Genomic DNA, 25,658 nt, shown 5'->3' on the forward strand with positions numbered 1-25,658 from the left:
AAAAAATGTATCATTAATCAAATATTAATTTGATTATTAATTAGTAATGAAATAGATAACTAATACGTATTTATTAATGCAATCATTATTTTATGTAATAATTACATAATATTTAATGAATTATTCCAATATCGAAATAATAATAATACAGTTAAAAAAATAGAACTATATTTCATAATCAACAAAGAATATTTATGAATTAAATAATTAACCACCTGCTGTCAGGCTGTTGTAATTAAACGGCCGGGCAGCAGACGGAATGCGGGTGGGCGTTTTTAAATGTCCTAACCCACCCGGCTCGTGCCCGCCGCCCGTGGCCGCCGCTAGGCCGTGCTCACGAACGGGAAATTGGCTTTCAATGTAAACAGCCAGCGATGGCTGTTTACATACAAGCGTTCAGACGTCTGTAGAGACGCCCGATCACTTGTAATATGCGTGCGTTTGTGCGCCCCCCCCCCTCCGTTGCCGCTGGCGATCCCAAGCTCCGCTGTCCCGGACAAACTACAGTGTAGGCAAGCTGCGGTGCGAAGTGGAAGGTTGGGGGTTTTTTTCCCTTTGCTTCGCTTCGCCTGCAGTGTGTCACAGCCTTGAGAGGGAACAGGAGGGAAGTCTGTCCTAATGCCACCCTTCCCTCATGAGAGTGGCAGTGGCATTTTCAAGTCCCCTCACTGTATCTGTGTAGTGTGAGGGAAAGTTCAGTAAGGTCATGTGACCTTAGGGCTTGTTGTTGAAGTCTCACTCTCCCTCAGAAACAGGCCCACCAAATAAAGCTTGAAGGATGTCTGGGGAGTATGTTTTTGAGGCAGATGCAGTGAACATTGCACTCCACACATAACAGTCTGTAACACCATTTCGCCACCATGGTCCGCCGTTTATGATGCATTAATACCTGCTGCTAGTGTGTTTGCACACACACAGTGCTGATGCACCTATCTCGGGACAGCAGGCTTTTTTCATGGACGCCAAACATTCTAATTTCCAGCATGTGTCAGAGTGCCCACTTACATTGCTAGGCTCCATCAGAGTGCCCCTTTAGAATGTTTAACCCCATCACTGCCTCGCATTGTGGCTGCCTCTGGTAGTTTAATTCATGGTTTTGTACTGGTACATGCTGAACAAATCAGAACATGTAAATCCTGTTTTTTAGCAATTTTCTTAATTTTAACGGTGAAATAACTGTTGCACTTTGCTATAGCGGTGCTTTGTAATATTGTTAATGGGTGGTTTGGCAGATTAAACTACGATCCTGTCAGGAGGATTGCAGATTATCACAAAGGATGTCATTGTGCAGCTCAGAATACATTCCCCACATTGCTTTCTCAACTGATCACTGAGATAACTTCTCAGCCTTTCACAGCTGTTACGCGAGATAAGTTTTCTTTTCGCAGGTTATTAAACAGCCTCTGTGCAGCCGAGAAAAACAAAGAGATCTGCTGAGTAAAGTTTACTCGTGATAAAGCTAGTTTTATCACAGTTTATTAAACGTACACCTAAATGTCTTAGTTCATAATTTGTTAGTAATTGGACCACCACACTTAGAAAGTCAGTGGAATTACGGGACAGACTATATACTTGAACAATATGCTAAAATCACAAACAAGGTCAGTTTTTGTAGCTAATATAAGTGCGGCCTTTTTAGGGATAGGACATATATATGCATATATGTATATAGTGAAGGAGAAAATTAATTGACTGCAAAATTGCTAGTTAAATATGATGATTAAAATGGATACATACTGGACCAATTAAGAAATGTGACTAATTGGACTGATGATAATTCATACTTGGTCAGAGAAGGAAAGGTACTGCTATTTTGAATTATTCTACAAAAGGTTATTCAGCAGCAATTGACTTTGGGAATTGTAGGGTATTAGATGACTGAGGCTACTTCAAAATAGGCTTAATTATATCCAAAACCCATTTCAAACCTACAGCTGGCAATTCTTATGTGCACTCGTCCAGTGCAAATCACCCCAGGTGGCTCAATAACATCCCGGAAGGACAGTTTAGACGCCTCAGAAAAACTTGTTCCAAGTTAGATTATCAATTACAGGAAATCATCCTCAAAAAAAAGTTCATAGATAAGGGATATGATGTAAAACTGATAGAAAGTCGTTCATGTTCGTGAGGGGGAATAGTGGCGATTCATACAAATTATCCTTTTGCACTCCATTAAATAAAGCTGCCTTTCAGATCTCAAAACCTATAAAAAAAACACTAGAGGAGTCTGCTAGAAAATCCTGTTTTAAAGAATACCCTACCCACTTACCCCAAAATAATCTATATGAGACTAAAAATACTAAAAAAATATACTGGCCCCCAGTAAGGTAAACACACACTCATGAGAAAGCAGGGAAAGGAATCTTTGGCCAGACAGGCAATTATAAATGCAATATACATAATTGTGGTGCCTGTCAGTAAATGTTGCATAGAAAAAAGGAAATAACCTTCATGGAAAACATTTTCCCCATTCAACGATTTATAAATTGTGGCACTGAGTATGTAGTATATGGGTTATTGTGCCCCTGTGGAAAAATATATGTGGGGAGGACATCGAGAACCCTTAGGACGAGATTTGGTGAACATAAACGTAAGATAATCAATAAGAATGACAAACACTCTTGTTCCTCATCATTTTTTGATACACCAGAGTGTAGAAAATTTTAAAGGTTTTGGAATCGACACAATTCCAGCCATGAGAGAGATTCAGGTATCGGACATAAAAAACTTTGCAAGAGAGAAATGTTTCGGATTTCTAAACTCAATAGTTTAGCACCCAATGGCCTCAATGAGGCTTTTGAAGTAGCCTCAGTCAACTAATATCCTATAATTCCCAAGGTCAATTGCTGCTGAATAACCTTTTGTAGAATTCACAACAGTACCTTTCCATCTTTGACTAAGTATGAATTACCATCAGTCCAATTAGTCACATATAAATTTCTTAATTGGTCCAGTATTTACCCATTTCAATCATCTATATTTATCAATATCATCTATTTTAATCATCCTATTTAACTAGCAATTTTAGCCATCAAAAAATATTTCTCCTTCACTATATACATATATATGTCCTATCCCTAAATAGGTCGCACTTCTATTAGCTATAAGAACTGACCTTTTTTGTGATTTTACCATATTCTACAAGTATATAGTCTGTCCTGTAATTCCACGCACTAAGTGTGGTGGTGCAATTACTAACGAATTATGAACTCAAACGTTCAATCTTTAAATAATATCTCAGAGAGATGCAGGCAAGAAAAATATTAGTGCCCAGTAAGAAGCAGTGATAAGTGAACCAATTCGCTCACTCCGGCCCAAATTGCATGATTACCCCATCATTACATCAATCGGGTACCACGCTGTGAGTCCTTTAGTCAGCCAGATTGATGCCGTGAACCATTTTGGGTATCGTATACGGCATCAAGATAAGACAAAACTGACTCTGTGATGCCCATGTAGTGGTGAGAGTAGCTTGTGCACTTTAACCAATCATCTTGAGACCAGTCACAGAGGGAGACCCCTCTGATTGATCACTTAAATCCTGCTCTCTGAGAAGGAAGCTATGATTCTGAAGAAGGGGGCGTGCCCCTGAAACACGTCAATCTAGCGTACTGCAGCTGGTGGCTTGTGATGTGACCGGAGGCAGTTGTGATCTCAGCCGGGGTGGTGGTCTCCTGTTTTAACCGACAGTGTGGCGTTTGACGAGTGCGATGCAATTTTATGCTTGTGAGTACATATACTTTTTTACTCTTAACAAAAGATTTTACACACGGAGGTGGCGCTGTCCTTGTTTTCTATAAACACAATGGGAACCCCAGAGCCTTTTTGAATGAGCAGCCCCTCAAGATTGATGTACCGAAGGAGCGGGTGGATTGTTTGACGGCAGCCATTAGCACCAAGAGGCATAAATACTTTTTTTCTGTAGGACGTGATACTAACTGGAAATGATCAACTTAGCAGCTCTCACACTTTCCCCCCTACCCAGTCTACTAATCCACCTCCTTCTCTACATTTCTTCATTACAATGGCCCCAGCCAATACCTGATGGGTGGGGTCCAAACTTCTCTACAAATTGTAAATACTCTGCAGTGTTGTTAGATGATTCTTTAGATTCAGAATCTGGGCTTCTAAAAAAACTTGTAAAATCTTGCACAACAGTAATAATTTTTTTAAAGGTTGTTCAAGCAGTGCATACATAGAGCATTACCAATCATGGAAGACAAGGTTACCACTAGCTTTATGGAAATAATCAAAATTTTAGCACACTGCTACAATAATAGTGTAGATTAGTTACTAACCTTGATTTGATCTGCTATTCCTTATGGTGCACAATGCCCTTGAGTTAACTGTACACGTATACCAGCAATGTACTTGGCACAGCAAAAACCTCCCTGTCCAATCCAAGCCACAGAAGTTTCTCACAACGGACACCAGCCCTCTTGCAGCTGGCACCAGGCTGCTCATGGCAAACAGCAGCCCTCTTATGACACCAGCCCTCACATACACAGCCTTCTCACCTGCCCGCTTACAGCGAACACAATCCTCTCTTACTTCTGCTCCATACAAGCTTCTACCTCCAAAGCGTAGTCATGAGGCTGCTCTGCCTCTTCAGCACCATCTCTGGGTGCCCGGGAGACTCCCAATATGAACCTACCGTATCTGTGCACAAACCCCATTCTGACTGCAGACACTCACTAAGACAGTCGTCTCACACCCCCAGGCAGCAGTAAACAGACAGCTGCAGACAAGCTGGCAACCTGAACTGCGATCACCTTACAGCACCTCTAACTATGCTCTCCCAAAAGGCATCTATTGGTCCTACTCTTCCTCCTCTGGAAGCCAGCACTGCGGTCTCCCCTTGTCATCCTCTCGTTGTCCTCTCCTCCTATTCTGCTCCCGGTTCTCCAAAGTTTCTTGCAACTAGAGTGAACACTCTTCTGGGTCTCATATTATAATCCCCAGAACCATTTCTGGCTCTTTTAGAAGGTGAAGACAAAATGAAAAAAAAAAAAAACAGGTAACTGGTGTTCTTGTGACATGTTAAACATCTTTGCACTATGGCCCTTTTATTAAAAAAAATAAAATACACATAAGTTTATTAGGGGAGGTAAGGGTAAATAATTTATTACATTTATTATTAGATTTGTAGCCTGATGGACATGTTGTATAAAATTACTGCTGGAATTTGTAGTGCTCTATAGCAGGTGCCATTCTGCATTGCAGCAATGCAGAATGGCACCCTCTATAGAGGACTACAAATCTCAGCAGTACTTTATACAGCAATACTATTGTATAAAGTATTGCTGGGATGTGTATTCCTCTACAGCCTGTGCCATTCTGCATTGCTGTAAATATGGATGCATCAATACCCATGGAATAAACTAGGGGGGGGCAGCATGTGCTCCAGGCACTGCATTATGTGTGGGTGCCGCCAGCAGGTTAACTACCACATGAGCCTGGCGGAGAGGGGCCAGGACCGGATCGAACTGTGCGCCCCGCCTCACACCCCAGACTTCTGCACCAGGTTCGCAATTATTGGAGGAGACATTTTTCGAAAGATTAGGTTGCTGTGAGGTCCTGCGCTTCCTGGAGACGTTATGTTCAAATTAATATTATTTCGATCTAATTTTTTTCTATTTTTCCAACTTCATTTTTTTGTGGTTGCTTCAGGGGGTGTGGCTTGGGAGGCCCTGTGTTCCTTAGGTCTGCCACTGTTTATTACCACTACCATGACCACTTGCGGTCTTTGCTGAACTTCAAACCTGGCTTTATTCAATTCCTACAGCACCTTCATCATTTGTGACCATGTTCATGAAGCTGCTTTTTTCCTGTAGCACTAAAGTTCAAAACTTTTGATCTTTTTGAGAGAAAACATTTCAATTCCATACCTGAGAATAGACCAGACTTGCATTTGTAACAATCTTTTCTTTGTAATTATTCCTCATCAGATCTTTGTGTCTCCAGAAGCTTTGTTCGGCCTTGGAGATTAAATATCTTATATCAACATCATTCTTCAGGTTTTCACTCTCCTATATTCCAAGGTATTTGAAGTTGGTTACCTGCTCCATTCTTTAATTATCAAGCAATAGTTTTACTTTTTTGGCAACAACCATGCTGTCTTTTGAGTGTTTATTAGGTTGTAGATTTGTTTGCCCTTTTTGTACTATTTCATTAAGAGGTTGAGGTCTTTCTCAGGTTCAGCAAGCAAAATGTATTGTCTGCAAAGCTTATTTTCAGTATGATTTTGGATTTATACTAGGAGTACCAAAATTAACATTTTGAAACCGAAATGAAAAAAAAAATGTCAGGAAACCAAAAATGTGTTTTTTTTTCTAGCTTTTTCAAATTTTTTAAAATATTTTATTTTTTATAAACTTTTTAATTTTATATTTTATTATTTATTTTATTAAATATTTTTGTTTACTTTACTGTTGGGGGCTTTGGGGAAATTGTAGGGGTCTAAAAAGACCCCTAAAATTTCCCTGTTAAAATAGAAGAGTCCTCAATCTCATTTTCCGCTGCCCCTGTTATAAATGAACAGGAAACCTCTACTGAGTGTTCCTGTTTATTCATAACTTGTGAGATAGTATGTTTAGCAGGTCCACAATCATGAATCAACAGGAAGTGATATTGATCACTTCCCATTCATTCATAATTGGGGACACAGTAAACATACTATGCCCTCAATTTACAAACACTCAGTGATCACTGATTGCTAAGTGCTTGTACACGCTTTCCATCCTGGCTCACTGTCAGAGGAGGCTGAGCGAGCGGTGTGGGGAGTAGAGCTCGTTCACCTGTGACATCCGACTCCACCCGGTCTGACCTCCTATGACAACAATTGTTAGAAATCCCAAGGCTCATATTAAAATGAAATCAATTTATTTATTAATTTAATAAATTAATATGTGTATATGGTGGGGGATTCTTTAAAAGGTGTAACTTGACGAAAGATGTACGGTTGCCACAGACGTGAATCGAATTGTAATTGGGTTTCTCTGAGACTAGTGTAAAAAAAGGAATTCGTTTTTTTTTAGCATGCTAATATGCCCGGCACATCTCAACCCTTTGTTCTCTTTGAGATCAATGGGCACCTTGATATGTTAAAATGTACAAGTGATTTTACACCGAGTGGTAATTTGGGAGTATCCATTGTCTAGGAAATGAACACAAGATAACATTCATATATATACTCTTCTCAGACAAAATGGAGTCAGCCAGGTGATGGGTAACCTAGTGGTTATTAGATCAAATGCATTTAAGCGGTCATCCAATCACTCTTGTGAGACAGCTCTGATTAGGTTTTGTGGACCAATCAGGGTTTCTAATGATAGCGAATGGGTTTAGTTAGGATAAAGAGGCTGAGGCTCTGGGAGGAAGAGAGCCATTTTGAGACAGAAGCCCTGAGAGGAGGAAGCCATTTTGGGAGAGAGGCCCAGCTGAGAGAAGGCCATCTGAGAGGATGCCATATTGGGAACCACAGTCCAGAACCTGTATAAATCTTACAGGATAGGTAATAGCCGTACATTCATTTGACAAGTTATGCCAACCAGTTTACAATATAGTGCTTGTGTTGTAGAGGTGTTGGGTTAGCGTTTTGCCTGGTTTAGTATAGTTCTTTAATATTGTTGGTTTACTATTGTGGTGCTAGTGTTCCTGTGTGTAGTACTCTGATATAATTTGGTGTTTTTGTTATTACTGTAATCGTTAATCAATAAATGAAGCTGTGTATGTTTAAATTCCTGTTACAATATATTCTTTTAATCCTGCAGTTTATGGTGTGTTTCTTAGCTGACCTACCCCTCTCAAACAGTAAGTGATTTGAGAGGGGTAGGAACAGTAATGTTATTTATTAATATTCATATTATTGTTATTCATATTATGATTAATATCACACAATGACAGCTGTCTCCGCCCCCCACACCACCGCTCTCCTCCCCCGCACTGCTCGGCCTCCTGTGACAGTTTCTCTCCTTCCCGCTGGGTGTGTGTGTGTGTGTGTGTGTGTGTGTGTGTACACATATATTTACTCCCTACATGGACAAAGACAAACACAAAAAACTAAATAAAAAAAACCTCTACATTTTAGGGATGCACCGATATATATCAGCCGAAACATATCGGCCGAAAATGGCACTTTTGGATAAATGCAGAAAGTGCCATTTTCCTGCCGATACATCGACGCATCCCAGGTTTCTTTCCTCCCCGCTGGGCGCTGCTCTGTGTCCTAGCGGGTAGGAGAGAAAGTGACAGCCGGCGAAGCGCTGCAGGAGGAGAACGCTCTGAGCGGCCGATGTCTCTCCTCCCACACCGCTCAGCCGACTATCACAGTCCGGCAGAGCGGTGTGGGAGCGGAGACAGCCCGTGCTGTCACAGGAGGCTGGGCTCTCCTCCCTGCTCTGCTCGCTCAGTCTCCTGTGACATCGTGTTAGAGAGGAGAGCGAGAGCAAACACTCAGTGATCAGTGATGGCTCAGTGTTTGTAGATAATTGAGGACCTGGTATGTGTACTATATCCTCAATTTTGAATGAATGGGAAGTGATCTACATCACCTCCTGTTCATTCATAGTTGTGTTGTGGATATTTCGTTATATGGACATTTTTATATTAGGATGTATGTGTGTATAGGTTGTCATCGGTCATCTGTCTCACTGGGTCGGATTCAACCGAGGGACGCTTTAGCAGAGCGTACTTGGGTTGAGCCGGGGCCAGCGGGAAAACCGCTGCTGAGTATCAAGCGCAATGCGCTGGGCTTATTGCCGGCGGACGTCTATACACATTAGCGAAGCGGAGTCTGCATAACGAGAGATACGTATTATATTTCTATTGCAGCTACGCTATGCTTTTTGGATACATATCGGCTTTTATGAGAAGACATTGATTTATGCCTTGCTGGTGTACTGGTACCGTACATGGGCAATGGCAATGTCTCCGCAGATGGTCTCAAATCTGTAAGAACAAATAGAATAGATACTGGTCATTTTGAGCAGTATTGAATGGGGTCCATGCTGGCTAAGATGGCGGATGCGCATAAACGTGGCTGATTGGGGCAATGAAAATGACTCAGCACATCATAGTCTAATGGCGCAAATTTCTCTGCGCATGGTTCCTTTGTTTAACAAAGGTGCGCGCATTTGCGCGCACCAGCACTAGTGAGTCATGCACATTTCTCTGCGCAATCACGTTAGTGTACTCCCCCTTTTCTTTTGTTACTTTATATCTGTGTTAGAGGTGCACCGAAATGGAAATTTTAAAACCGAAATAAAAAATTGTCAGGCCGAAACCAAAAATGTTTTTGTTTTTTTTTAAATCTTTAATATTGTATTTTAAATATACCTACAACTATGAATGAACATGAGGTGATGCATATCACTCCCATTCATTCATAATTGAGGATATAGTTAACATACCATGTCCTCAATTATCTACAAACACTCAGCGATCACTGAGTCTTTGTGCCCACTCTCCTCTCTGACACAATGTCACAGGAGGCTGATCGAGGGTGAGCTCAGCCTCCTGTGACAGCGCTGGCTGTCTCCGCCCACACACCGCTCTGCCGGACTGTGATAGGCGGCTGAGCGCTGTGGGAGGAGAGCTCAGCCTCCTGTTACAGCGCTGGCTGTCTCCGCCCACACACTGCTCTGCCGAACTGTGATAGGTGGCTGAGCGGTGTGGGAGGAGAGACGCCGGCCGTTCACAGCGCTCTCATCCTGCAGCGCTCGGCCGGCTGTCACTTTTTCTCCCCGCTGGAACACAGAGCAGCGCCCAGCGGGGAGAAACCAGGGATGCGCCGATGTATCGGCCGAAACATGGCTCTTTCGGCATTCTGCCATTTTCGGCCGATATATCGGTGCATCCCTAATCTGTGTGTTCCATTGGCTGAGTCTACCGGACCAGCATCTGTTATGTAACTGTACATTTTGGGGCTGATTGGCTGAAAAGCCATCACCCTCTGAGCGTTATCCCTTTGTGCCCTATAAATAAACAGAGCTCCCTGCACTAGTCAGGACTTGCATACTGAGACTGGAATCAGCGTCTTGCCTGACTCTGCCTGGCACTACCGAAGTACTTCATTTCATTATACCAAAGAGCTAAATGCAAAGCGCTTTTAGGCGCGGCGGAATTGCGCTTGGCACACATTGAAATCTGAAAGTGTACTTCTTAGTGCGGCGGAGATTTGTGTGCACAGCCCTAGCGAATTCCCACAACAGTTGTACTTATAGTAAACACACAATGTTCTCAAGTTCTCAGAGGATTCCTGTTCGTTGATAACAGGGGATACAGAAAAAAGATTGAGGACTCTGTGTTCTCAATCTCTTTTTCTATTTTAAAAGCGAAATATCAGGGGTCTGTATAGATTTAATATTTCCCCGTAGCCGCTAAAAGTAAAAAATAAAAATATTTAATAAAAAAATAAATTTAAAAAAAAATTTAAAACATTAAAATAACATTTTCGGTTTCAGCCTGACAATTTTTTTTATTTCGGTTTTTAAATTTCTATTTCTGTGCACCTCTACTAAATGTATATACCTCATCATATTAAGACCATTATTAATGTGCCAATGACATCACCAAACCATAATCTGCATTTTTCCCTGACCATATTTTATAAAATCTTTTATATTGTCCTCTAGAACCTTGGTTCTCAACTGGTGGGTCGTGACCCAAAAGTGGGTCGCGACCTTGTTTTCAGCGGGTCGCCGGCGTGCCTTCCACTTTTCTATGCGAGAGTCTCCTCGGCCTCCCCCTAGCGCAGCAATATCAGTTCTTGTGCCGAGCAGCCATTCAGAATATGCTGCCCGGCGCCGAGTGTCAGCTGGAGCGGGGGTGGGTTGGAGCTATGGCCGCGAGGGAGCTCCACCCACACGTGCATTGCTTACAGTTTCCGCATGTGACCTACAGGGCGCACCAGGGAGTGGTACCAGCAACGCATGCACGGATGGAGCTCCGTCACAGCAGCCCAGCACTGGACCCCAAGCTGAGGATCGCAGGCGCGGCACCGCAATGCCGTGCGTTCCATTGCAGTGCGATTCGGGTCGCCACTTGATGTCCAAGGACAAATCCGGGTCCCGAGGTTACGCAGGTTGAGAACCGCTGCTCTAGATGATAGAACCATCTCTTCCATATTAAAGATGTGGTTAATGGTTTCAAACCACTGATGTAAAGGGGGTATAGAGACCTTCTTCCAATACTGCGGTATCAGAGCTTTCGCAGCATTAAGTAGGGGAGGGGTCAATGAACACTGCAGAATCTGTAATGCAATGAAATAGCATACACCATGGATCATCTTCAATATGAGAACCCATATTTTTTTCAACACAAGTCCTCACCTGACCCCAATATCCCTGTATAATGGGGCAAGTCCTCCATATATGCACCATAGTTCCCCTTTGTCCACATCCCCTCCAGCACAAAGGGAAAAAATCACCAAACATCTCATGCATTCTAGATGGAGAGAGGTACCAACGGGTAAGTCATTTATAATTAATCTGTTCCATGGTACATGCCATTGAAAAGGTATGTGTTAAAGCCAATACCTTTTTATTCAACAGGCAGCTGGCTGCCCAAGTCCCTCTCCCATCTAGTCAAAAAATCGTGAAACTCTGGTCTCCCAAATTCCAACAAAATTCTATAAAAGCGGGAGATGCACCTGGCAGGCCTACTACTTGAAAGAAACATAGTTTCAATAAGACTCAGATCCCTTAAGGCTCGTAATGGTCTAGGGAGCGATATATGAAAATGCTTTAACTGCGAATATCAATAATAATAATAATCCATAAATGGCAAACAATTAGGATCTAATAGGGTCTCCAGAGGTGCCCCTAAGCACGTGATGGAGGCAGATAGGCTTATCCACATACCAATCGTTAAACTTCCTGTCCCATTTACCCGGCATAAAATATGCGTGACCAGTCAAGGGTAGCAGAGGAGAGTTGTACAGACATCCAGCTTTCAACAAAATACCATCCCAAACCCCCAAAGTTGACCTCATCAGAGGCGAAGTAACCGAGGACAGACCCCGAAACTGTCTGGGAATCCAGATCGCTGAATTCATTACCGATCTACTCAACACATTCTCCATGGCCAACCACTGTTTAGTCTGACCTGCATATATTTGGGTGTACAACCCAAGAATCGCTGCATGGTGATAAAGCCTAAAGTTGGGGATCGCCAAACCGCCATCCACCTTGGGCCATGCCAAAACCTCTCTAGAGACCCTCGGTTTCTTACGTTTCCATACATACTAAGATATCTTAGTCTGCAGTATTTTAAGATAATCCTTCGTGACCCCAAACAGGATAATCTAAAACATGAATATCAACCTGTGCAAAACATTCATCTTTACAACATTTACCCTTCCCAGCCAAGTATGCCAAAGCGAGTGCCAATGCTGTAAGTCCCCTTTAATCCTATTCAACAATGGGATATAATTCAAACAAAACAATTAGGTAATATTTGGGGTCTACATAATCCCCAAATATTTCAGGTGGGTATGAGACCACTAAAACGGAAAACTCGATTTTAAAGAATTCACTTCTCCCATAGGTAGATTCAAATTCAAAATTTCAGATTTCTGCAAATTAATTTTAAAGTTAGACAGCATCCCAAATAAGGAGAGGTCCTTCAATAAATTCAGAAGTGATACTCGAGGCTGCTGCACATAGAACAGAACATCGGCATAAGCCACCAATTTGTGATGATGTGTTCCAATTCTAATGCCGTGTATAGATGGATCTGCTCAAATAGTTGCCAGGAGAGCCTCAAGTGAAATGGCAAACAATAAAGGAGAAAGGGGGCACCCCTGCCTGGTCCCATTATGCAATGTGAACGATTCAATCATTACTCCGTTTACTCGCACTTGAGCCGTGGGGTTGGCATATAGGGCTATAATACGACGATACATATTAGGGCCAATACCCATGTGATGAAGTGGAAAAAAGGTACTCCCAGTCCACCCTATCTACATCAGTAGATAAAAGAAGGAGTGGGCTGGGAACACCGTCTCACATATGACATCAAATAAATAGTCCTCAAAGAGTTGTCCCTCGCCTCCCTTCCAGGTATAAAACCTGCTTGATCATAATGTATCCAACTCGGGATTAACGGGATCAACCTATTGGCCAATACTTTAGCATAGAGTTTACAATCAGTATTTACTAAATAAATCGGCCTATAACTAGCACATGTGGTAGGGCCCTTACCAGGTTTTGGTATAACCGTAATGTATGCATGCATCGTGTCGCTACATAAATTTGCCCCCGTACTGACTATGGACCTAGAACTATGGAGACCCCGCTCAGACCTCTTGGGGTTACAAAGAACTATTATCCTAGGTTTATGTGTGGAGTTAATATACTGCATATTTCCCCTGGTATTACGTTTAAGTGACCCTGTGTTCATTATAGGTACAGGCTGTGGATCCTGCAGCACTGAAGGGAGTTAATTCTGGACTAAGACTCATTGAACTTATTACAGTTTATTTGTCCCTTTGTTCTATTGTGTTAATGATGGGATTATGATAGCGGACTCTAGGAGTAGCTGACTTTGGGTGTAGATGAGTGGATTACCATATGATACACTTAGCAGATAATCCCATCACATGCGTCTCCTCTCTTTCTATTCATTCATTAAGACATCAGGGAGGGGAAGGTCGGCTTCCATTCTGCTTATGTCTGATGGTATTATGTTTTTAGACTTCCAGAACTATACATATATATATATATACAGGGCTTGAAAAATTTGGCGGTGTCTCACCAGTCAGTCAAAAATGTCACCAGTCAGCATGACCTGACTATAGTCTTGCAATATATGTTAAAAAAATGTTGGGGACAGATAGAGGTTTCTTTTGTGACCCCACGGGGGGTTATTTTTTTATTAATATATTGGTTCCGTCCAATAATTAGTCAGTTTTGGGCTGAGGACACTGGAATTCAGATTCCAGCGGAGAGGAAGCTGATTTATGACGGAGGTACCCAGTCAGGGTACCAGGCGGTCCGTCACAAATAAAAGTTCAATAATAAATAAGAGGTAGACCATCGGGCCCAGGTGATTTCCCAATGGCCATATGGGCCAAAGCCTTCTTAAATTCTCCCTCCATAATGTCGTCTTCCAGAGCATGCAACACAGACTCAGGTAACTTAGGTAAATCTGATACAATTTTCTCCTTCCTGTTCTCCAAATTAACCGGAGAAACCGAACGCTGCACATTATAAAGAGTACAGTAAAAATTTGTTAAATGTGTCTGCATTAAAGATTGTTTATGAAGTGTCTCAAGATTATAAATTTAATTTAACTTCTGCATCGGGTGCACTCTAGCTTTTTATGACGAGAACCTAACTATCAACTTGCCCCTCATAACTGCCTTGTGTGTCTCCCAAACAACTGGTAATGATATCTCACTTTCGAATTAAGCCGGAAAAAACTCCTTAAGCTCCCCTAATAAGTCAGCAACATCAGTATTATTTTGTAAAAGGGTGGCATTCAGTCTCCAGGACATAAGGCGTCGAGGGAGAGAGGGTACAATTTTATCTATCGAGGCTGGTGCATGATCCCAAATAGTTATAGAATTCAATAGCAGCCTGTCTTAAACATTCCAGGTGGAAATGACTCAAAGATCATGTCCAGCCTAGAGTATCACGTATCATGTACAGATGAATAAAATGAATAATCCTTATCCCTTGGATGCATCACCCTCCATACATCCACTAGTTGTAACTCATGGAGCATACGTTTAAATCTGATCAGTTGTTTATATGATATCACCGATCTACCAGAGGAAGTATACATAATATGTTCGAGAGCCACGTTAAAATCACCCGCCAAGAAAATACACCCCACTGCAAATTCAGTAAGCTTTGTCACTACTTGGCCCAAGGAGGGCACCCGTCTCACATTAGGGGAATAAACAGATGCAAAAGTACATGCAAAATTACCCAACTGGCCCCTCAAAAACAAATATCTCCCATCTTTATCAACTTCCATAGAAAGAAGCTGAAAGGGGACATCTTTACTAAATCCTATGGCAACACCCTTTGATTTATTATCAAACAGACCATAATACCATGTTGGATATCTGGGCGAGTAAAGTCGTGTAGCAGTACAATGCAACAAATGTGTCTCTTGTAAAAATACAACTTCCGCTTTTAAACTATGAAGTTCCCAAAGAACTTGATGCCGTTTACCCAGCGTGTGTAAACCTTGTACATTATACTTTACCAATTTCAGTGTTGCCATAGGGTTTTATTTGTAAAGTACGATACATGTCCCAACAACTGATGCCCTGGAGGAGAAAAGAGAAAAAAAAAAAAAAAAGAAGAAAAAAAAAAAACCACACAAAAAAAGAAAAAACATCACTAAATTTATCTAACATATAAACAGTTAAGATTCAGAAACCTTTTTCAAGCCTTTCACGAATTGCCATCTGGGGGAAGTGATCTAACACTTAAACCTGCACCTACCCTACTACTATTTATTCTAATCTTTCTACCCGTTCCATCCCATTACTCTTCACCCAAAGGGGGCAGATCCAGTCCCGGGCCTTGTGAAGGAGAAGGGGGAAGAAAAAAAAAAAAAAAAAGGTGGGGGGGGGGGAGGAAGCGGATCTCCTAAAACACTCATTTGATTTATATTACTATGTGATTTCCCCCACTCACATTTATTCTCCGTGTCATCCCATTATCTCACAACAAACTTATGTTCCTTTTTATATTACCTCTACTTTCTTATATTAATATTCCATAATACTGTTCCCTCCCTCAATATTTATTTGTGCACTCCATTATTTTCTATATTCCCCACTTCATTTCCATTGTGCATTTCTATCTACTTCCCTTTATTTTATTCCCCTTAAGTGACTAATAATAGTTATTAAATGTGATCCACCATTTTACCCCATAAATCCCCCCATCCATCTTCCTACTCCTAATAACTGTAACTAAATAACTCTTCATCCTCCACCTCCCATGCCCAAGATCCCCTCCCTCACCATATCCAAACCCAGACACTAGAAAAAGAGCGTACAAATGTAACAAATCTCCCTAACCTATTCTAGGCTAAAGGCGGGAGGCCCTAGGTGAGTAACAATTCACACGAAGGAAGCCCAAAGCGCAGGGGAGGTCATTTTGGGAAAAGCCAAACTGGGCAGAGGTTCCCCCAGGCACTTATGTCCCCCCAGACCGCGGGAATGTAGCCCCGGCCTGGCGGGAAAATGTGAGCGTCCCGAACCAACCCTGCACAACTGGTCAGAGCAAACTGCGTCACCCCAGAAGTCAGTTCTCTAGACCTCCAGCACACTGCGCTCTGCCACACAGTCAATGTAGTAACCTATGCAAACGGCAACATTTGATACATGGTGTAACATAATGAATCCATCAGGATATGGCACCTATCACAGAGAATATCAGTACATATCAGTATATAAGGCACATAAGGAAAATAAGACAGTCAGGATCTGCTCGGGCCTCATGCACTTGAACTTAAAGTACTATAGAGGACCACCCCTAGAGACCTGGATCATCTGAATAGTGCCCTGTATATGGTTCCTGTAGTAGGTGGGGAAGGAGACACATAAAACCAAAAACTGAAGTCATACCGATATCAAATTCTTTTGCATCATCCGCGGTCAAACTTATAGGTGTAATCCAGAGGAGCCGAGATCAGAAAATTTGACTCTGCTGTGTAGAGAGGTAGGCTCGCGTTCCCCCCTCGAACCTAACGTGAACGGGGACGGGGACCAGAGCCGGCTGATCCATTTAAGGACACATCTTGACAGGATTTGCGGCCACAGTGTGAGCAAGGCCGGTAGTGAGGAGAGCACGATGAACTCTCCGCTGGATCCATCCAGTCTGGTACCTCAAATTCCTCCACCTCCAGGAACGCGAATTGCGCGGGCAGTTGTTTGGTAGTGATTAGGGTGAATTGCCGACCCCCTTTCTTTACCACCACATGGAAAGGGTGTCCCCAACGGTAGGTCGCCCCCAGAATTAGAAGGCGTTGAAGCGTTTGAGATGTCCTTCTCGAAAGAAAGAGTGGCGCCATCAAAGTCCACCGTTTTCTTCTGCCAGGCCTGTCTCATCAACTCCTCCTTAACTGAATAAAAGTGGATTCTGCACAAGGCATCTCTAGGAAACGCTCTGTCGTTTTCCCTTGTTCCTGCCACACGATCCAACTCATTGTGATCCGTTATAGGCTTATCTAGCAAAGTATTAAGCAGTGCCAGGACCGTGGCGTGAAGGTTGGGGCCCCCAGTCGACTCAGGCAAACCCCAAATCCTGATATTGTTTTGACGGTTTCTGTTTTCCCCGTCATCTACCTTCAATTGGAGCTGGGTGAGAAAATAGGATTTTGTACTCACCATAAAATCCTTTTCTCTCCGTTCATTGAAGGACACAGAGAACAGATCTAGGATCATGTACTGTAGGATTATATCGCCACCTAAAGGAGAAGGACGCTAGGCACAAAAAACTAAAGACCAATTACAGCCTAGGGGCGGCCCCTGCAGGTGGCCCAGCCCCCCACCTGCGGACATGTCTCCAGTAAGTAACAAGTAGTTAGGAGTACACACCCACACAGAGGGTCCTTCAATGAACGGAGAGAAAAGGATTTTAGAGCGAGTACAAAATCCTATTTTCTCTTCCCTTCATTGAAGGACACAGGGTACAGATATAGGATCGTGTACTGTAGGGATGTGGGCAGAATAAAACAAAAACCCAACGGAAAAAACTATCCCCTCAAATGGCCGCCTGCAACACCTTGCGCCCCAAACAGCATCCGCAGATGCTAAAACATCCACCTTATAAAACTTGGCAAAGGTGTGAACAGAAGACCAAGTAGCGGCCTTACAAACCTGAGAAACCGAAGCACCGTGACGAAATGCCCAGGATGCTCCAATAGCGCTTGTAGAATGGGCCTTAACGTGCCCCCTAATGGCATACGCCTGAGAAATCGGGTTGCAAATCCAATGAGAAATGGTGGCTGACGAAGCTGCCCAACCCTTCCCAGGACCAGGACCCTTCCCAGGACCATCCGCAACAATAAACAAGGAACCTGATTCCCGGAAGGAAGCCTTAGCCTCCAACGGGGAGCGAACAGGCAGAGCAATACGCATAACCCCCTTCACGAAGGTGCGAACCAGGTGGTAGGAAGCGATGAGCTTCTGAAAAAGAATAAAATAGTCAAGGCCCGAGATCTGGCCCTTTATCGTACTCAAGGCCAAACCTTCCACGCCACGCTGCAAAAAGAACACACAAGGCGGAAAACCACCCGACTCCCACCAGGCAAAATAAGCCTGGTAAGCAATGGTAAATCGGTCGGGACACGGCCTTACGCGCCCTCAGCATCGTGGAAATAACCGCGTCCAAAGACCGCAGTCCCTCAATACCTGGCTTTCAACAGCCACGCCGGAAAAGCCAGCGACTGTAAAGATGGATGGCACAGCGGACCCTGGGATAGAAGATCCGGGCAAAGCGGCAGCCGCCAGGGGACGTCGGCTACCAATCGAACCACATCCGCGTACCATGCCCTTCTTGGCCAATCCGGAGCCACGAGGATGACAGGAATGCCCTCGGCTGCTATGCTGCGAAGAAGCCGCGGCAAAAGGTAAAATCGGAGGGAATGTGTAAAGTAGACCCAGGAGCTCAACCTGGGTGGGTGAAACGTTCTCCTCTAAAAGACCCTGACACAGCATCTTTGCCCATTCCGTCAGAATCTGGGAGACTAGGCCCGATGCCAAAATCGGACGCAGCAGAGCCGCAGAAACCGAGTACGTGACACAGCCTCCGCTTTCCTATACGTGGGGTCCCGAAAGGAAGGAGAATCTTCCACCGGGATAACCGTAGCTTTGTTTAGGCGGGAGACCGGAGGGTCCACCGCGGGAGGAGTGGCCCATTTAGTCAAAAAGAACTCCTCAAAAGGTTAACGCACAGAGAAACGCTTAGGAACCGAAAAGGACTTAGTCGGCCGTTTCCACCCCTTGTAGACAAATTTATCAAAAAAGGGTATGTAGGGAAAAACCTTTGTGGAACGCCTACTCCTGTGTGTCCCAAACTGAACTGGCGGAAGCGCAGACGAACTTGGGGCCTCCTCAATTTTTAGCGTCTCCCGGAAAGAACGGAGCAGTCCCGCGACCATTTTGCGTTCCTGAACCAACATGGAAGCGCCCGACTCATTGTCGCTGCCCGAATCTAGCTGCGAGGAATTCCCCTGGTCAGGGCGAGGGGACGCAGCAGAAATTTCCCCTTCCTCCTCTGATTCTCGCGAAAGACCCGGGAGGGACACGGCAGAACACGTTCAATACGGGTCACAAAACCGTCCATAGTGGACGAAAAAACCTCCAAGCACAATGCAGTGCCCGCCGTCCCTCCACCCAAGGAACCCGCGGGAAGTAAGGGAGACCGGGAAAGGGGCGCAGGTGTACAGGCTGCGCAAAGAGGAGGGAGGGAAGCCCGCATCCCTCACAGGATAGCGGCGCAGGCTTGTCCCTGCAATTCATGTCCCCAATTTACAACCCCCAAACAGCAGCCAGCAGGAAGGGGGGCGGTCCCACCGTACTCACAGCCCCCAATAGGACTACTCAGGCGGGCCCTCTCCGAGATCTGTCCCCCATGTAGCAGCGTGTCTGTCTCTCTCCACACAGAACGACACTGCAGCCGACTTGGCGTGAAGATACGGGACCCGGAAATGCTCGCAACCCGGGAGTGATGCAGGCAAGAGGGCACCGAAGCCCACAGAAAAGATGGCAGCCGCGGCCTATCGACAAGGCCGCAAACGGAGCCGGGGGCTCAATTGGCGGCTGCCCGAGGAGACCGCGGCTGCGACATTCAAAAGCACAGCCAGTCACCCGCCCTCCTCTCCTAACCACAGGCAGAGTGCAGGTAAGGCCCAGTCAGGTCACAGACCCAATGCCGCACGGCCCTCAGCGCCATAGGAGGGTGAGGTGAGGAGAGGAAGGGACAAACTGAGCCCACAGGCCCCACAGCGACCCCGCACCAAGACCCGCCGGGTCAAGGTAGACTGAAGTCAGTCAGGCAGAGCATGCCAAACCTACCTGGCGCACGCAAGGACCCCCTCGCATACATACCACCAGGAGGGGGAACCCGGTCTACTCCGCGCCACCTCCATCCACGCAAGATCCTCCAGAAGTCAAGACGCGTAGGTATCGTGGAGCGGACACTTCCGACCGCAGTCGCGGCGTCTCCAACCTGTAAGGAGTGATGTGACTGGCCGGCCGAGACCCCCAGTCATATGCACTCCCCTGGGATGAACCCACAAGGCAACTACGTTGAAAAAGCCGTCGCAGCCGACCCACCGTGGCAGAGTCTGCATGTGTTCGCCGGTCGTCCAGGGAAGACTACAAAGATCCATGACATCCAGCATGTCACCCTGACAACACTTGCTAGAAGATCCAGCCAGTAGAAAAGGAAGAAGTCAGGTAAGAATACCAGAGAAAATTCTTTGCTCCTTACTCCTGACGCTAGTCAAAAAACTGGAGACTTGTCAGCAGGTAGGGGGCTGGGCCACCGGCAGGGGCCGCCCCTAGGCTGTAATTGGTCTTTAGTTTTTGTGCCTAGCGTCCTTCTCCTCCAGGTGGTGATATAACCCTACAGTACATGATCCTAGCTCTGTTCCCTGTGTCCTTCAATGAACGGAAGAGAAACTGGCTTTGTTGATACAGGGTCGCTTCAAGAGCAGCAATCCTGATCGCGGTGTCTCTTGACGCATTCTCAACTTCCACCATGCACAGCTCCAGGGCCAGCACTCACTCCCTTAATTTGTTTAGACAGAGCACCCGTGTTCCTATTCACCAAGGAATCAATATCAGCTTTAGTTGGCAGAGTCACTATGTCAGCCTTCGTCTGCATTGCCGCCAACAGGTCTCTGACGCTGCGGACAGTGGTGCCAGGTCCTCCGACACACGGGAGTCCACAGAAACCGTCGGTGACACCGGACGGAAAAGCAGAGGTCGTCTGACTCGAAGACCCAGCAGCTGGCACCTTGGCAGATGGGATCCGCCGTCCCCTCCTCCTCGACTGTCACGATCTTGGGAGGCGGCCGAGGTGCTCAAGGTCGAGGTCGAAGGTAACGTCTCCGGAGAGAAATGAAGTAGGCTTACTCTTGGAGTGGGGTAAAAGTCTCGCATGACAAGAGGTTTGCGATCTCTGGTAGTCCTCGGCGTCCTTGGCGGCTTCCGATATTTAGGCATGAGTACACCCCTCATATTTATGTAAATATTTCATTATATCATTTCATGTGACGACACAGAAGACATGACACTTTGCTACAATGTAAAGTAGCGAGTGCACAGCTTGTATATCAGTGTACATTTGCTGTTCCCTCAAAATAACTCAACACACAGCCATTAATGTCTAAACCGCTGCAAACAAAAGTGAGTACACCCCTAAGTGAAAAAGTCCAAATTGGGCCCAATTAGCTATTTTCCCCTACCCGGTGTCATGTGACTCATTAGTGTTACAAGGTCTCAGGTATGAATGGGGAGCAGGTGTGTTAAATTTGGTGTTATCGCTCTCTCTCTCTCTCATACTGGTCACTGGAAGTTCAACATGGAAGGTTCCACTCAGAACAGATAGAGAAGACAAAAAATACAGAAGCGCACTACCAAGTGGTGACTGAGCAAGAAAAGATAATAAGAGAATAATGGAATGAGACTTACCAGGGTGTGGGTACTAGCGCGTTGTCAACTCATATCCAGAGACTGCGAGCGGTTGATCTGTCTGACCCGGAAGCAGATCAGAGCAGCTGAGGGCACTGTCATGTGCAGCGGCGTGTGGGGTGCCGACACGCCGGGGGACTGAGGACCGGAGGATTGAGGAGGACCAGGGCCAGAGGATCGAGGAGGATCGGAGCTGCGGGACTGGGACGTGGAGCCGGACAGACGGACGGAGCAGAGTGAGAGAGCTGCGGGACCGGAGGACGGGGAGCCGGACGGGCGGACGGAGGGAACGGTCAGCCAGTCGGGAGCAGTGACAGACGGGTGCTCGAGGAACAAAAGAAGAGTGGACGGAGGCTGTGACTGAAGGCATGATCGTATGGACAAGACCAAGACGTGACTGGCATCAGGAGCAGGTCGTATGAAAGAGATAAGTGTTACAGTACTATTATATTGCTAAGGGGGCTGCGGTAGTAATTAAAGTGTTAAGGGTACATATGCGAGTGTGTATATATATTACTTTAACCCCATTGTAAAGTGCAACAAACACAAGGGCTTTAGTATAACTTAATTTAACCCCAGGGCTTTAGTGTAACTTAATTTAAATTAACCCAAGGACAGCAAATTAAGCAACCCCAGGGCCATAGCATAATTAAGCTAATCAACCCCAGGGCCAGAATGAAATTAAATTAATCCCAAGGTTAAATAACATTTTAAGAACTCAAGTTTCAATAAAATAACCATAAGAGCCCTAGTGTAATTAAATTATCCCTAGAGCTATAGTGGAAATTAAGTAAAACCCGGGGCAGTAGCGGAATCAACCCTCAGAGCATTACCAACTGCCGGGACAGGGAGTTATCAGCCACAGGGCTGTAGCATAATTACTTAACCCCAGGGTTATAGTGAAATTAAATTGATCTAAATTAACCACAGGGTAAATTAAATTAATTTGAGGACTTCAGTAAATTAAAATAAACCCACGGCCGTTATTTGGGGATATTAGTTCAGGTGTGACACTGCTGGAGCAGGACGCCTCCTATATCCGGGGGGGGGGGGGGGGAGTGATTGCTCTGGCGAGGAGGGGAGCCGGATGGAGGATCAGGAGAGGCAGATCCCGGTGGTGGGAGATTCCATCATCAGGCGAACCAGCAGGGTAATCTGTCATCGGGACCGTGAGCGTCGTGTGCTGCTTACCGGGGGCGAGCGTTCGGCACATTGCGGAACGAATTGACAGGCTACTAGATGGGGTTGGGCACAACCCAGTTGTCACGGTGCACATCGGCACCAATGACAAAATAGGAGGTAAATGGAGTGTCCTAAAAAAGGAGTTCAGAGACTTAGGAGCTAGGCTGAAGGAAAGGACCTCCACGGTGGTATTCTCTGAGATACTGCCAGTGCCAAGAGCCACTCCGGACAGACAGCGCGAGTTGAGGGAACTTAACAAGTGGCTCCCGAACTGGTGTCGGAATGAGGGCTTTGGTTTCCTGGAGAACTGGCCCGACTTCTCAGTCGGTTACCAGCTCTTCATCAGAGACGGGCTGCATCTTAATGGGGAAGGTGCAGCATTTCTGGGGGGAAAAATGGTTAAAAAACTGGAGGAGCTTTTGAAACTACATAACGGGGGGGGGTAAAATAAAAAACAAAAATTGAAATATTAAACACCCAATCGTGACAGAAAACACAAAAGGAAAAAATACAGGATTAGATAGTGGGCTCACTCCAGTCAACATAGTTAAAGTAGTTAATCAAGCTAACATAGAGAACATACTACATGTAGTCAATAAAGTAACTCTAATTGCTCAAGGTGATCCAAGGTGATCCAATTAGGAATGGACAAACCGTAACAGGTACAATTAAAAATAGTAGTGGGGAGCAAATGTTCAACCAATAAAAGTACAAAAATTAAAATTAAATGTATGTTCACCAATGCTAGGAGTCTAACAAATTAAATAGAAGACCTTGAAGTTATGTTACTCGAGGAAGACTACGATATAGTGGGAATCGCAGAAGCGTAGATAGCACACACGATTGGGCTACAAACATAGAAGGGTACAACCTGTTCAGGAGGGACAGGCTGGCAAGAAGGGGGGTCTGTGTATATGTTAGAAATTACCTCCTTATGCACATACGTGACGATATCCTGTCAGATGGTGGAGATGATGTGGAGTCTTTATGGCTAGAACTAGATAGAACGGACCTTAGCCGTAAACTTATAGTGGGTGTCTGTTATAAACCTCTAAATATAGGGGAAGAGGAGGAGGCTCACCTACAATCCCAAATAGAAATAACAGGGAAACAGGGAAATGTTGTGGTAATGGGCGACTTCAATTACCCAAGCATCAATTGGGCTAATGGAACTTCCCATTCGGCAAAGGCGGCTCATTTTCCTAATATGTTACGTGACAATTTCATGGATCAAATGGTTGAGGTCCCGACTAGGAAAAATGCAATCCTTGATCTGATCATCAGCAATAATACGGACTTAATTGAGGATATTGTAAATCGGGGAGACATTGGGTAATAGTGATCACAAGGTGATTGCTTTTAATATTGGGTGGAGTAAAGGGAAGGGGGCTTGTCGAACGAGAAGCCTAAACTTCAGGAAGGCCAACTTTGATAAACTACGCAATATAGTGGGTGAAATCAAATGGGAAAACTTAATTAATGAACTAAACTTTGACCAGAAGTGGGACTGTTTCAAGAACAAATAGAAAAATGCTATTACCAAGTGTATACAGTTGGGTAACAAAATTAAAAGATCAAAAACGAAGCCAATATGGCTAAATAAAACAGTAAAACAACACATTAAGGAAAAGAAAGTGGTGTTTACTAAGTATAAAACGGAGGGGACAGTATTGGCATTCCAAAACTACAAAGAATGTAATAAAAGATGTAAACTGGTAGGCCCAATAAAGGACAAAAATGGGAGGTTAGTCACAAACGACAGGGAGGGGGCCGAGGCGCTAAATACTTTTTTCTCGTCGGTATTCACCAAGGAAAGGAAGTAATTTCAGCGAAGAGTGTGGAATCATTCAAGAAACTCCAGGACGAGTTCCTTGGAGACCGTAACATAAAAGGGGTACAAGTACTCTTAAAGAGCAAAATCACACGTGGACTAATACACACGCACACATCTGCTGAAACAAATACACACACGCAATAGGTTGGACTTGATGGACTAATGTCTTTATTCAACCTCAAATACTATGTAACTATGTCTTTAGGAAATAGACGTATGAGTGCTGCCAGCATTGCTGCAGAGGTTAAAGGGGTGGGGGGTCAGCCCGTCAGTGCTCAGACCATACACCGCACACTTCAAATTGGTCTGCATGGCTGTCGTCCCAGAAGGAAGCCTCTTCTAAAGATGATGCACAAGAAAGCCCACAGTTTGCTGAAGACAAGCAGACTAAGGACATGGATTACTGGAGCCATGTCCTGTTGTCTGATGAGACCAAGATAAACTTATTTGGTTCAGATGGTGTCAACCGTGTGTGGCGGCAACCAGGTGAGGAGTACAAAGACAAGTGTGTCTCGCCTACAGTCAAGCATGGTGGTGGGAGTGTTATGGTCTGCACCTGTATGAGTGCTGCAGGCACTGGGGAGCTACAGTTCATTGAGGGAACCATGAATGTCAACATGTACTGTGACATACTGAAGCAGAGCATGATCCCTCTCCCTTCGGAGACTGGGCCGCAGGGCAGTATTCCAACATGATAACGACCCCAAACACACCTCCAAGACGACCACTGCCTTGCTAAAGCTGAGGGCAAAGGTGAAGGACTGGCCAAGCATGTCTCCAGACCTAAACCCTATTGAGCATCTGTGTGGCATCCTCGTGGAGGAGCGCAAGGTCTCTAACATCCACCAGCTCCATGATGTCATCATGGAGGAGTGGAAGAGCACTCCAGTGGCAACCCGTGAAGCTCTGGTGAACTCATGTCATTTCATGTAATTTCATGTCGTCACATGAAATGATATAATAAAATATTTACAA

General features: G+C 44.7%; 1 protein-coding gene across 2 annotated transcripts in view; it reads right to left on the reverse strand.

Moving 5' to 3' along the window:
• The window catches only part of LOC108795092, a 183,799-nt gene that overhangs the window by 49,084 nt on the left and 109,057 nt on the right, over positions 1-25,658 (reverse strand). The window lies entirely within an intron of this gene.

The sequence above is a fragment of the Nanorana parkeri genome, unplaced genomic scaffold (genome assembly GCF_000935625.1).
Source record: "Nanorana parkeri isolate BGI_ZX_2015 unplaced genomic scaffold, ASM93562v1 scaffold931, whole genome shotgun sequence".
In the NCBI taxonomy this organism is placed as follows: Eukaryota; Metazoa; Chordata; class Amphibia; order Anura; family Dicroglossidae; genus Nanorana; species Nanorana parkeri.